Source organism: Solea solea, chromosome 2, assembly GCF_958295425.1.
Source record: "Solea solea chromosome 2, fSolSol10.1, whole genome shotgun sequence".
Taxonomy (NCBI): domain Eukaryota; kingdom Metazoa; phylum Chordata; class Actinopteri; order Pleuronectiformes; family Soleidae; genus Solea; species Solea solea.
The window spans coordinates 6339047-6353123 of record NC_081135.1 but is presented as its reverse complement, the minus strand read 5'-3'; the positions used below and the strand labels follow the sequence as shown (position 1 = coordinate 6353123).

Here is a 14077-nt window from a genome sequence, read left to right as displayed (position 1 = left end):
GTCACTGTTTGCACCATTTGTTTTTGTCCTGGAAACTTGAAGATTTTTGATGAAATAGACCTTTAATTTAAATAAAGTCACAAGTTAATACTGCACAGAAGTTGTCTTTTTGTTCTCCACTGCAACTTTATTTCATATTTAAGTCTGTGTTAATAGACGTTTGTCTTCCCTCTACCACATTTCACAGTATCAGTATTTGTATTTTAAACTTTCTTTTATTTATTTGATTAGTCAATTAGTACTCTGTAATCTGTGATTTGTCAAGTGGAGTTTGGAGACTGCTGCTTCTCCTAGAATGCTCCTCACAGTCAGATTATATAATGGTGTGTGAGCTCTGTGCCTTAACTGACCATGTTTTGCCACTAGATGGAGCCCAAATTGCATCATTTTCCAATTTTCTTGTTTTAAATTGTAAGGGTTACCGCGGCAGAGGGTATTTAAGGGCTTTTTACACACCGATTCATTTGACATGTCTTATCCACAGAGGAACCTGATATTGCAGCCTATTGAATTTATAAATTAGATATCAAGTTTTCAGGTTAAATAATGAGTAAAGCAAACTGCTGGTCTGTAAATGTTTACGTATGATTTGAAGGTGCAGCCTCCAAAAAAAGTGGGATCCAGATGAATTTCTAAACTTGTTTATTTGTCCAGAAACAGGATCAAACACAGGAGAAGCATGCGGTATTTTATTTTGCATACTTTTTACTTGCATTTGGCTTATTAAATATGCAGTTGATCCTCTGTGGTGAGCCCTAAAAGGAGAAGCCAAAAGAAGAAGATATGTAAAGCACTTTGAGGGGCATTTTATGTCTAAAAAGTACTACAGAAATAAAGATTGGTTGATTGATTGAAAGTTAATTTATTCATTTATCGTCTACTGCTTTATCCTCCACATGAGGGTCGCGGGGCTGCTGGTGCCAATCCCAGCTGAACGGCGGGGTACACCCTGGACAGGTCGCCAGTTTATCGCAGGGTCAACACATATAAATGAACAATCATTCACTCACACACCCAAGAGTACAGTTATGTACATACAATTTAAAATGTCTTTAAATGTGTCCTGTGCCATAAACAGTGCTCAGTTATCAGCAGCACTTAGTGTATTTTACTAGGTTAGCCCAAGTTTTTTTTCTTATTGTAGCCAAATAGCACGTCTTGTCCCAGATTATTAATAGATGCTAATTTAATCATCAGATACAGCATTTCTTTTCTCTTATGGGAAAGGATATATCTTCAAACACTTTTCTGGGTATCTGGCTTAAAAAGGATGTCAGTTAAATAATAATAACAGCTGAATTCTATACATCTTCATAAAAACATAATACAGTCACAAGATTAGGGCTGGATAGTATTAATATCCGTAATATATAAAACAATACCTTTCTCGCTATCAATTTTATGACATACAACAAAAATTGCAATACACATTTACGTGATACAATTCTATAATTTTATCTTTCATAATAAAAATGCTTATTGGCTCACTGACACTGATGAGATCCCCTCCTTTGAAATTGGATATTGAATAACAACACATTGTTATGTGATACATGGGATGTTCTGTCGCTGACGTTTGATACCCAGACTCTACAGGAGATGCCGTTAATTTGCATTTTAGATGGAAGATGCAGTTGTTTTGCTCTTGATCCTGTACGGTTTTGCAATTTTCCTCGAAATGGGAACATATTTGAAGAAGACCTAAAATCTAGCGACTGAGACCATTAACTCCTCAGGAACATGTTTACTGACATTATAAATCAACACACTTCCATTCAAACTGAGTCCTCTTGGCATCAGCCTCGTTTCCCCCTGGCTGCTCAGCACTACTTCTTTCCTATTATCCCGGCTTCACTTTTCAAAACCAAAAGACAATGTCTATTTTTATCCAGTCTATGGTTCACAGACTCTTCATTGCTTTAAAGGGACAGAAAAACCCTCATCATAAGTAGTCGCTGCAATTCCCTGAACTTCACTTCACTTTACTGAGCAGTGAATAAATCCCTCCAGTTAGGATGTGATTCTTTACATCAGTGTCCCTCAAGAAGCCAAACAACGCTGCTTTTAATTTCTCTTCAACCTCCTAATAAGAGGCTGCGTTACACCTGGGATGGCAGGTGAGTGTAATTAGCAGTAATTAACCAGCTCTGAGGATAAAAAAAACCATGCAACACTCAATCCCAGAGAGTTCCAGGGGAGATTGAGAGGGAGGGAACACAGTGGCTGCGTTTGTACATGACACGAATTGGTCTTGCGCAGCTCAATCCCCCTCACCGGCGTCAAAGAGAGCGCCGTGATTCCATGTTCCAAGGTGCAGGTAAGAGCAATACAGGAGAATCACTTTAACACTCACTGTGGTTGTCATGCTTTGCTCATGTTGCTTCTGGCACAAGTTGAGAAATGTTCAAGTGTCAGCCAATCAAATCATGTTCCAAAACAAGCACTAGTTAATCAAATCAATCAATCAATCAACCAAATAAATCAATCAATGCTTTAGTGTCACATAGGAAAATTAGACTCAGACTCATATGAATGTCCTCAATAATACAATAAACCCAGTAAAAACAGCTGCATTCAAAAATTGCACATGAAATTGTGTTTTCACGAACGTTCCGTACCCTTAGGTTGTACACACTCCTTGGAGGAGCACATATAACAAGTAATACCCATTGCATTTCATGTGCGTCTGTGAAGTCGAACTCAACTTATGCATGGGTAAAACGTTACATTTATTCCCTAACAGCTGATATTTCCAGTGAGTGAATCCAGTATTTGTGTTGGAGAGCTGCTGAGTGTGTGCAGTTACAAGAGCGTGAAGCAATTTGTTCAGTGGCAGAAGTTCAGAAAGAAATAAGCGAGCTCTATTAAATCCCGAAAGTTGGTTCGGCTTGGAATCACAACACAGTTATTCTATGTCTCTTTTTTTTTTTTTTTTTTTTTCCCCCACAAAGAGATCTACTCCTGTTTCTTCTTGTCTTATGTTTCTCTTTTTCAGAGGCTTTGTGTAGTGAGGCAGGAAGGACAGTAGAGGATGGGATGAGAAAGACTTATATGAACCCATAATGTGAACTTTTGTCCTTGGTACATTGGGATTCAGCTGGTGGGTTAACAAAATCAATCACCCCTCAGTCTTGGTAATGACACAGTGTCACTGAGACCAAACTGAACTCATGTAGATTTATCCTGTTCCTTCCTCGTCTCTTTTCCACCTTTTCTTAAACAGTCCCAACTGTCATCCTTGACTCCGTTCAATTCTTTTTATTGTTTGAGTTGGTCAAGGAGCATTTATTTTGACGGCGCTGACATAAAAAGCAAGTACAACACCATACGTGGAGTTAAAGGTCCATTTGAAATTATGTTTTCAAATAAAAAAATAAATAAAATAAATGACCTCATTACCTTTTAGAATGAGTGCTTCACTGTATATGGCACTGGAGCATTTTCCCTATGTAGTTTTGTGACTACATGTTCTGTATGCTTGTATTCGAGCCAGTACAGTTTTAGGTAGTTTTCCTCTCTGCAGTGTAGTTGCAGCACTGCAGGACTTCAGTCGCTCTCTACTGTGCACTCACAGCGATAACCGCTCTCGCTGAAGACAACCAGGCCCCAAAAATGGGCAGAGACTCAAGAGCCAGACAAAAGGAAAAAGCTCCTTCAAAAGGTCTCGAGAAAAAAGGTGAACCACAGCATAGTTAAGGAGCGAAGACGCTAAAAGGATGAAGAATTAGATTTTCAGAATGGCAGGAGGGCGATTCAAAAAAATAATGAGGAACAAACTTTTAAATGAAGTTTTGTTCAAGTGAATCTTAAAGATGTGAGAAACACACATTTTCTCTGAGAGTCTTTGTTTCCAGGGGAGTCATTTTTTTCGTGGCCTTGTCCTGGCAAAGGAAGTGGCTCAGCACAGTTTACTCTCTATCCTTGAGTCTCTACTCCAGAGAAGGGGAAAAAAAATACACCTCTGGCAATAAACCATAAAAAGAAACCACCGCAATCCTTTTCAGTTGAACTTTGTTATGATTTGGGCTATGATTTTTGAAATTAGTGTAAATCCTACATTTACACACTGCATGCAGGGATATTTCCTATTCAATGGTGGAATATGGGGGTGAAAACCCTGATCTTGTCGTCAAACAACCTTTTAAACTTCAGCCACATTGGTTAGCGGTATTAAAAACTATTATGTTAACCTTATTTTAACTGGGAAAGCATCATTGAGATAAGAAGTCCACATCTATAATCAAAAAGTTCTAAATAATAGGGTTTTTTCTTTTTAAATATATGAAAAAGCATGGAAAGCCCCTTCTCCCCAATCTAGTGTGGACCTTTGGGATATTTCATTAAAGATCATTCCTGCAAGAATCATATCAGACCTTTATGTCTTGAGGTTATAAACCCCGGATTGTCTTGGAAAATCAGAAATCCCTTCTGTCATCTCCTACTGAAGTGCAGTATATTACCCAGAATGCTGCTCTGATGAGAGCAGCCGGTGTCCGCAGAGAGATGGACAGTAAAGAGGTGGGTGTAGGTGAAATGACCAAACCTGGAGGCCCTGGACCAGGGTCATGTATCATTAGCCCGGCCTGATATTGGGGCAGACTGTGGCACAGGCGAGCGGCGGTGTGGGGAGTGCTGTTTTCACGGCTGAGTGGAAAACACTCACGAGCTGCATCTGTCCTTACTTCACCTTCATTCAACCCGGTGGAGGAATCCACCGCTCACTCAGCCACATGCATGTCAAAATCTACTTATTCCTCTCAAAACACTCGTGTTAAAAAATAACAAACAAAAGTGGTGGCGTTCATTTAATTCTGGGGGTTAAAATCCTCCGTGTTTTCATCAGCATGCGTCTGTTCGAGTTCATTAAGCTTGTTTTTCTGTAAACCAACTCAATCTGCTAAATCTGCTCTGTGAGAGGACGTTTTTTCTTTCATGGAATTCTTTTTTTTAAATTCAAACTACTGAAATGGATGTATAATTTTATTTTAAACACATGTGCATTAAAGAAATGGAACAAAACAAACAAACAATGTAATAAAATGGGTAAAAGTGTACAGGGCGTGTGTGTGTGTGTGTGTGTGTGTTACATTTGACATCTTAATAATCTACATTTATGCATCGCGCTCAAAAATGCAAGCAAAGGTCAAACAAATAAAAATAATTACATACTTACAATAATACTACGGCAAACGGTCATGTCTAAAAGCTCCTGTTCTATATTTTTCTATCTTGTGTCTCTTAAAATTTAAGACCGAACCCTATTTTAGCCTGAATTAATCACAATATTGTTCTTATACACATGTGGTAAATGGCCTGCAAACGGCTCAGTAGCACAATCCCAACAACCGTGGGTCTCTGCTCGCTGTCCATCTTCCTCCGTCATAGCCTCGAAGCGTTTAAATTTAGCTCATGAGTCACGCGGATAGGCGTGGAAGATGTGGAGGGAAAGCGGAATTACCGCCTCAAAACCTGAACACAGGAGTGCTGATGGCGCTGAAAGTAGAACACAAGAGTCGAGAGCTGCCAGGCTGTAAGATTACACAGCAGGCCCGAGTGAAAAGATGATTATGGGCAATTATGCAGCCACAAATGCCCTTGGAAGGAGAGATCTTCCGCTACTCAGAGGCTGAACTGTATGGACGCGCAACTCGCCATGTTTGTTCTCAACCGATAAACCATTCAGACTTTATTTTCTACCGCATTAAGTAGATCATTTCCACTGGGTACTGTAAAATGACAAATATCTCAATTTATTTTCTACTATAGCACCAAAAAAAAAACCCACATTTCTTTTTAATGATCGTTTTACCGTATGTCACTGATAACAATAATACAAACATTCGGAGTAATGGGTTTTGATGCAGATGTCTGTGCAAAAATGAAGAAATAACAGATGAAAAGGTTTGATTTCAAACAGTCAAACTTTTCTCATCATCTGATATTGATCTGAACGCAGTAGTGTACGTAACTTTAAAATTCAAACGAATGTTTGTGACATGCAAAGCACTGTTAAATGAGTTCACAAGATGGCAAAAGCGACATTGTGTTAGTACGAGATGAGATGATGGTCGTTAAGTAGTTTTAGAGGAAATAAATACTGATAGTGTTTGACACAAATGCCGTGTTTCCACTACATGGTCTCGGCTCACCTCGCCTCTACAATATAGTACCTCTTCAACGTGGGCGGGGTCATCAGTCATCATCTGTTAAATGATGATATTTTAGACATTGTTGGAGATCAACCCACGTTTTTCCGCATTTCCAAGTCTTTTTTAACTGATCTATTGTTCGGTTTGATTGTTGTGCCTCTTCCTGTGACGGCACTCTGACGACGTCACGCATAGTATTGGCTCAGCTCGCTTGGAACCTCGCCAGAGCAGGTACTTAAAAAAAAAAAAAAGGAAAAAAAAGAACCAGGTACCAGGTATACTTACGCTACTGGAAAATAAAAATAACCGTGCTGTGCTGTGCCATTAAATTCAGAGTTACTAACGTTGCTTACTGTAAGTATTTTCTGCAATGTCCAACATTGTTTGTTGCACTTAGTTCAACAATGGGGAGAATAACCGTGTCCTTGAGTTCTATTTGAGCCATTGATCATTTCTCAACTTCTGCCACTTGGTATTTTTATTTGTAATCTGTAATCTAACGGAGAAGATTGATTTCTTATCTTCGCTCCATGTTTTAAATGTATCTCTTCGCGTCACGGGGATCTGCTGTTTTCAGCATGTGTCTCAGCGCTCCCTTCATTCTCCACTCCTCCTTTCCCAGACAGGAAGTCATTACAGGGGCTCTCACCCCATCGCAGATGGCCATTTAACACATCGCTGGCAACTGCAAATGAACCAGGAGTAGCAGCCGCTTGACTAGACCTGGCCAACTTTGCACAAATGTTTATCTCTCACTCACCTGCTGTGCTGGGAAGAGAGGTTCTCTTCAACCTTGGATCAATTCTTAGGTTTAATCGTTTGTTTGTCACAGGCAGCTCACTCTTCAACCCTCAGTCCAGGACCACAATGTTCCTCAAAGTTCCTCTCTTGTTTTGCTGAACAAACAACATCAGCTTTGTTTTTACAGAAATCTTTGCAGCAGAGGATAAAAACTTTTGCCTTGTTTATTTTTCACTTTGTGTTGTACTTTTTTCTTTGAGCAGCCGAGGCACGGCGGATACCTTTTCTTCTCAAATCTCCTTTTGCTTGCCCCAGTGAAAATTTGTAACAGCCGTATTTGCTCTGTCAAGCTGCCTTATGGCTCTTTGGAGCGTTTGGAGTTCTGCTGGCGATAAAACAGATAAAGCCGACTTGACAAGTTAAAAATGAGAAAGCCATTGTGGCTGACGCCCTGGAGACAGCCGTCCGCTCTCTTTCTTTCTCTCCCATGTTTGCTCTTGTTGTCTGAAAAAGCCTTGTTTGTAATTTACTTTCTCGACCGAGTAAAATATTAACGAAGAAGCCTCTTGAGGACATTTGTAAGTGATACGACTGTAGTCAGGCTATTAAAGGAGGGAGCTTAAGCACTGAGGGATGCAAACACGGGGCCTATTCATTAGTGCCTTTATGTCATTCCACCACTTTACCTTTAATACAGTGAGTCCAATTTTCCTGCCAGGAGTAGGAAGATTTGAATGTATTTATTATACAATTGTTTGTGTCGAACCATTAAGTTAATTAAGTGACATTAAGTAAAGTAAGGATTAAGTGGTTTGGAAATTATCGTGTAAATTGGTACAGATCATACAGATGATATCAATGTAGAGTCAGAGTATATAAAAATAAATGATGAGTAATAAGTATCTAATAAATTCTCTTGCTCCTTGTACATTGTTTTTGTTTTGCTTCTTTCTTTTTTTTTTTGTCTTTTACCTGTACTGCTCAAACAAATAACAAAAATTAGCAAAATAATATAAAATCCTTTTTTAAAGGAAAAGCAGAGCTGCCAAGGCCAGGTGTCTAAATCATGGCCTGGAATGGATCCTGAGTGTCACAGCCACAGATGGAGGACGGCGCCCACAGGAAAAGGATAAACTGTCTGATAAAGTGCACGGTGAGGTACGAGGCTTCTGCTGGCAGACAGGCTCCTGGGAAGGTTTGTGTTTGGAGAGACGGAGCGTCAGGAACAGAGAACGAAAACGAGTCAAGAGGGAACAGGCAACAGATGAATCTCCATCTGTGCTCCAAGGCGGGCAGGGACGTCACCGAGGAAAACAAGCCAAACGACCACAGCGGTGTACTGTTGTGGGTTTACCTCTCCAGAAGAAGACTTAAGTACATTTTGTTTTGTTTTTTTTCCTCAGAAGAAGAGGACTGTGCACACTTGTGTAATAATGAGCTTGGATCAGGGGCATCAATCAGAAGTGAAGACCAGTGCAGCAGCTGTAGTCGTAGCAACAGCACAGTCAACTGGAGATGAAAATGAGCTTTAATGACATTTGTTCTGTTACAGACTGTGGTGATGCATTCATGGATGCACATTATCTTTAATCCAATGGCAAATAATTAATGTTGTAGTACTGTATATCTGAGCAATTTGGGGAGACATACTGCCATGATTTATGAATTACTCTTGACACGTATGCACTCATTGGCCACTTAATTAGGTACAAATGACGCCGAGAAATGTTTCAGGAGTAGCACACGGTGCGGTCTTCCCTCTGCTTTAAGGTCTGACATTGGTAGTTGGTTTGTGAAGCCTCTAGAATTGCGAATTGGCTGCTGTCAACCAGAAACTCACTGATGTCACCTGCAGTCAGGCTCCTATTGGACAGTACCAGCTGTCGTCACACTGGTGATTGACTGTTACCAAGGAAGGATGCTTTAAGGTATGCAGAGATAAAAAAAAAAAAAAAAAACTCCTCACGAAACAGGACATGTAAGTCATGTGATCCAAAAATTATATTAGGAAAAAAAAATTTAAATTCTATTTTTTCCACAATACAAAGAGACCTTGAATAAATACAAATACCTCCCAGACCGATAGACTGATATTCCCGCCTCCTGTTCTGGATTTAGCAGCTTTATAGCGTTGGCTTTTGAATCATGGCAATTTTCTACTGTGTGTCTGTTTCTATCATGTAAATTACAGAACTCATTTTTAATTTATTGGCGCTTTGGATGCGTTACATTTCATGTGGACTTCATCTTCAGTTTTCTGAATTTGGGTCCAAAGAGGAAAAACAAAGTGCAGGTAATTTATGTTTACGAGAACCATGTTGGGATCAAGTTTGGAGGATTTCATGATTTAATATCTTCGCTAATGGTGAAATTTTGGTGTCTCCATTTCCATTTTAATATAATTTTGAATATGTCCTAAACTTGGCAAAAACAAACACAGACACAAACACATTATCATAGACTTATTGCAGTTGGACACTTCACATCCAATATAAATGATTGACTTGGCTGAGAATGGACATTTTCTTTGGCATTTAAATTGTTTACATCCATGTTTTCTTTATTCTCTGACTTTGTTGGTGCATGGTAATGTGCCTGTCACCTGTTGATAAGTGAAATTGTATGGAATTACTGACAGGAACTACTACTGTGATATCATATGTGACAAATAAATTCACATATGATATCATATGTGATACAGAGAAAATATCCAATAGTTTAATGTGACTAAGCTAATACATTTTTCTTCAAATTCTCCCAATCAACAATCTCTTTTGTATCCAGAGAAAATAAAACACAGTACCATGTAGCAAAACCTTGTGCAAGATTAAGATGTTTTTAATTGATCAAATTTGAGGAAATACATTTGAAACAAATGCATGTATTGACACAAATTAACATGAAAGTTTCACTTTCAACTTCACTTACAGCGACAGTCCTCACTATTGCACCAGTACAATTGCAATTTCTCACTGCTGCTCTTGAATCAGGACAAGTGTGACAAGTCAACAGCATGTTTCACCAAAACTGATTAGATTGCGACACTCTGGGCTGAAACTATGTGTTTAAATATGGAGTCACACCAATTACTCTCTATTATTCTCTCTCAATAGCAGCTAAATGAAGCTCAGAGGAAGTTCAGTCCGGGAGGCTGCCTCTGCCCTCCACTTGTTCACACACTTTTCTGCTTGCTAATCACTTCAAGCTACTTCATGCTCAGTGGTAGTCGAGCAGAGTCAGAAATTAACCACTGTGTTATATACTGGAAGTTTACAGATGTGCCAACGTGAGCTCAGTTGGTTAAAACCAGGGCTGTTGCAACAGAGGGTATCGGTTTAGGCACAAAAATATCCTGGTAATTATTCTGGAAATGTTGATGATGCATATGAATCATTTCATCAATACATTTGCTCATAGTGAGACACGCACACAGACACGCCCCTTGCTGTGCAAAAGATAAGAAAACTCTGGGGGCGCAGAATCTAACGCCCTGATGCGGAAATGGAAATGCCTCCGCTCGCTTCTATGTAAGTTGTGTTAACTTCACCAGCGCTTAATTGCCGGTTTCATCATGGAAAAAGAAGCACCAAACACTGGTGGCAGGTTTTGTTTGTGACACCGAAAAAGACTGGATTCAGACAGGTATTACAGACTTAAAACATTGCTCTGAAACAGCAAAAAAAAACACTGAACGCTATGCGGACAAAAGAATGATGGAGGAGTTTGTTTAAAGGTGAGACGGGCAAAATTCACACACAAAAAATAAGTGCTTTCATTTAAGTGAATCATTTAAGTGAATCTTTTAAAAATAATGGTATCAGGCATGAGAATGGTGCTTTGGCATGTCCTAGTGGTGATATGTGGTAACTGCATATCACAGCTGGTTATATAGCCCATGTAAAAAAAACGACTTGCCGATTGTGATTGTGTTTTCATTTCCCAGTGGACCAGACTGGTTGATGCTACAGAAAACAGCTGAGGACAAATCACTCAAGAAAGACCAAATCCCAATCCATATCTGAGTTTGTAAACAAATTGCTTATCGTATTTTTGTGAGGTTGCATTTTCAATTTCACAAAATAAGCAAGGCATCCTCAGTTTTACTCTCACAGGTTGGAGGTTTTTCCCTCGCCTCTTTAATGCCAGCTGTACATGTTGATAGCTGCAGACTCTGGATACCCACTCCAGAGTCCCTCGGCGCCATTGTACGTCAGAAGATTGGACATGCAGACTTTTCCGAAGCGAGAAATGAATCCTTAGAGATTTCTATGTGGCTTGTCCAGATAATCCTTGTGGTCAAAGGAAAAGAAAGCCCTCTTCTTTTCACACGGGGCGTTGAGGGATTCTTAGAGATGCCAGTTTTCATTTCAGCTGTGGTCTATACTTGCTATGCCTGTTTACCACGCCGCGATCCAGTTTACAGATATAGAGTGAACAGGCGAGTGGCTCAAGCAGAAAGAGCTTGATGTAAATCATCAAAAAAAAGAAGAAAGATTGAAGAATTCATCTTTTTTTGATTAATTGAATTGATATGTTTCGTAGGGTCGAGAGGAATGGAAGGAGTAAATATATCTCCTTCATTATTTAAGCTCCTTTAGGCTGTCAACATCAAAGATTTAAACTGAAAGAAATGATGTGGTCTGAATGCTTTGTGAAACTAAAACCATTTCCTTATCGTAGCTGATCTCATGTTGGGATTGTGTGTGTGTGTGTGTGTGTGTGTGTGTTTATGCTCATGGGCATGCATAAAAGCGTGTTCATGTGTGAAACAGCACTGGGTTGCTCCCATTCCTCAAAACCCCTCCAGGCTGCAGGGAGCATCTGCATCCCTCTCTTTTCCATATGCCCTGCTCCTTTCAGTCTCACTATATCATTAATTCAGGGTGATTATGAATTAACAAGCCACCATCACTCTTTTCGACTCAGATCACCCTGATTTTTGTACCAAATCTTACAATTAATATTGAATCAGTATTGATAATTGCAGTAGATTGACAGATGGTTCAACAGAGTTATTTATACTTTCAATAAATTATAGTTGGATCCAGTGAATAGGGTTTTTGGTGATTTTTGTTGTTGTTAATGTTCTTTGAACATAAACAGTGCATCATTATTTGTATTCTCCATCCCTAAGCTGATATAAGGCTCTGTCATGCAAAACTATCAGACCTAACTGAGGGATTGTTTGTGTGTATGCAGCAGCAGTAGAGGGGCGGGTGGAGAAAACAAGTGTATATCCTGTCAAACTGCTGAATGACTTCAGCAGAAAGGATTTTTTGGGCATTAGAAATCACTGCACTATTGCATTTGCAGCAAGAAGACCCAGGTTCACAACCTGGTCTGAACAAGGGCCTTTCTGCATGGAGTTTGCATGTGCTCCCCGTGTGTGTGGATTTTCTGCTAAGAAAATGCGCTTCCCCTGCTCTCTGAAACATTAAATAAAGATTAATCATTAATTTATTAATATCAGATACAGGCTATTTATACATTATAAATAGATCTGCAGTTCAAATTTCAACATAGAGAGTTATTTCTGGGAATTATTGGTCAAAATTGACCTCATAATAATCATGAAGGTACACAATAGTGTGTGAGAGTAAAAGATGGAGCTGTGAACTCAGGCAACATAATGATGATGATAATTAATTGAAATCCATTTTTTAATTTGGGTTACATTTGCATCTACCTTTCAGAGTACATGCTCATTTCACAAATGTTTGTAGACTCTTGACGGAAATCCCCCATATCCTCCTCCAGCAGGTGGGCACTCAGTGTGTGCTGCTCGGAGATGCTCAACAATGGGACAGGTGCTTTTTCAACACAGGGGGCCTGATCACAGTCACAGCATCCTCCAGATGAAGGGTCGTCTCCTTAATCAAAATGACGCCCCGCTGCTCTGCTGCATTGTCAGATCATTGTAGAAACAAACACAGCAAACCTGATTAGATAAGTTCTACTGAGACTGAGTTTACAGGCTTCAAGCTGCTTTTATTTTGAGCGGCAGTGACTCTGAAGCAGGATCCCAGCACCCAGGGTGTAATTTTAAAGACTTGTAAGAGTGAGTTATAAAAATATCTGAACATCTGGAACATCCATCCATCTTCTCCTACTTTATCCTCCATATGAGGGTTGCGGGGGGCCCTGTGTCAATCTCAGCCGACGTAGGGCGATAGGCAGGGTAGACCCTGGACAGTTTGCCATATAGAGTCAAACAATAATTCACTCTTACACTCACACCTATGGTCAATTAAGAGAGCCTAATTTGCCTAATCCCCCCCCATATTGCATGTTTTTGGACTGTGGGAGGAAGCCGGAGAACCCGGAGAGAACCCACGCACACACGGGGAGAACATGCAAACTCCATGCAGAAAGGCTCTTCTTCCAACAGGGGCTTGAACCCGGGTCTTCTTGCTGCAAAGGCAAGAGACATGTGAAATCACATTTTTATTTTTTCCTTCCTTTGTTACCAGTAAATATACAGCCTTCATGTGAATGTCATCATCTTTATTTCCTTGAATGATTTGCTGGGGCAAGATACACAAATCATCCAAGCAATGAATGAAAGAAAAGTTTATTTCAAATGAGACAAAAGAAAAAAACCTGGGTTTTATGTCTTTAAGGCTTAAAATCTTACAGTAACAGCTTATGTTAGAGATAAAGCTACATAAAATGTAATACTATTACATATTATATAATATAAAAAAACTATGCAGGTTGAACCATGCCATGTTATTTATTTTATACAACTTAATTTAAAGTCAGTGTAATGATGTGGTGATAATTAAATCAATATATTTAATTTTAATACAATGGCCTATTGTGTTTATTGATAATTTGACCCACAAACAAGGACAGCCCCTGTGAGGTGCTGATTGGTTAATTAATTCAACCGTGTGACTCCCGTGCGTCATTACGTACAGTAGTGTTGACACAGAACGAGTCAACTGTTTGTCAACTTTTTACCGTTACAGCAGAAACAGCGTTTATCTTGTTGATTATAAAACAAAATCCGGTGATATTGTCAACAAAACTGCACGAAGAGTGTAGTTGGAGCGGAAATAACCTGGGGGAAAAATCGAGGAAGAAGAAAAAAACGGAAAAAGATGGAGCAGCGGAGCTAGCTGTCGTTAGCAACAGGTGAGGATTTTTTTTTTTTTTTTTTTTTAAAACGTTTAACTGTGGAATAT

At 39.4% G+C, this 14077-nt stretch overlaps 1 protein-coding gene across 1 annotated transcript in view; it reads left to right on the top strand.

The window, feature by feature from the left end:
• Nucleotides 1-13825: 13825 nt before the first annotated feature.
• Nucleotides 13826-14077, top strand: part of LOC131448985 (interleukin-1 receptor accessory protein-like 1) — a 238457-nt gene continuing 238205 nt past the window's right edge. The window contains exon 1 of the mRNA XM_058621857.1: nt 13826-14027. The gene's annotated coding sequence lies outside the window, so the exon portion shown is untranslated. The remainder of the gene's footprint in view (nt 14028-14077) is intronic.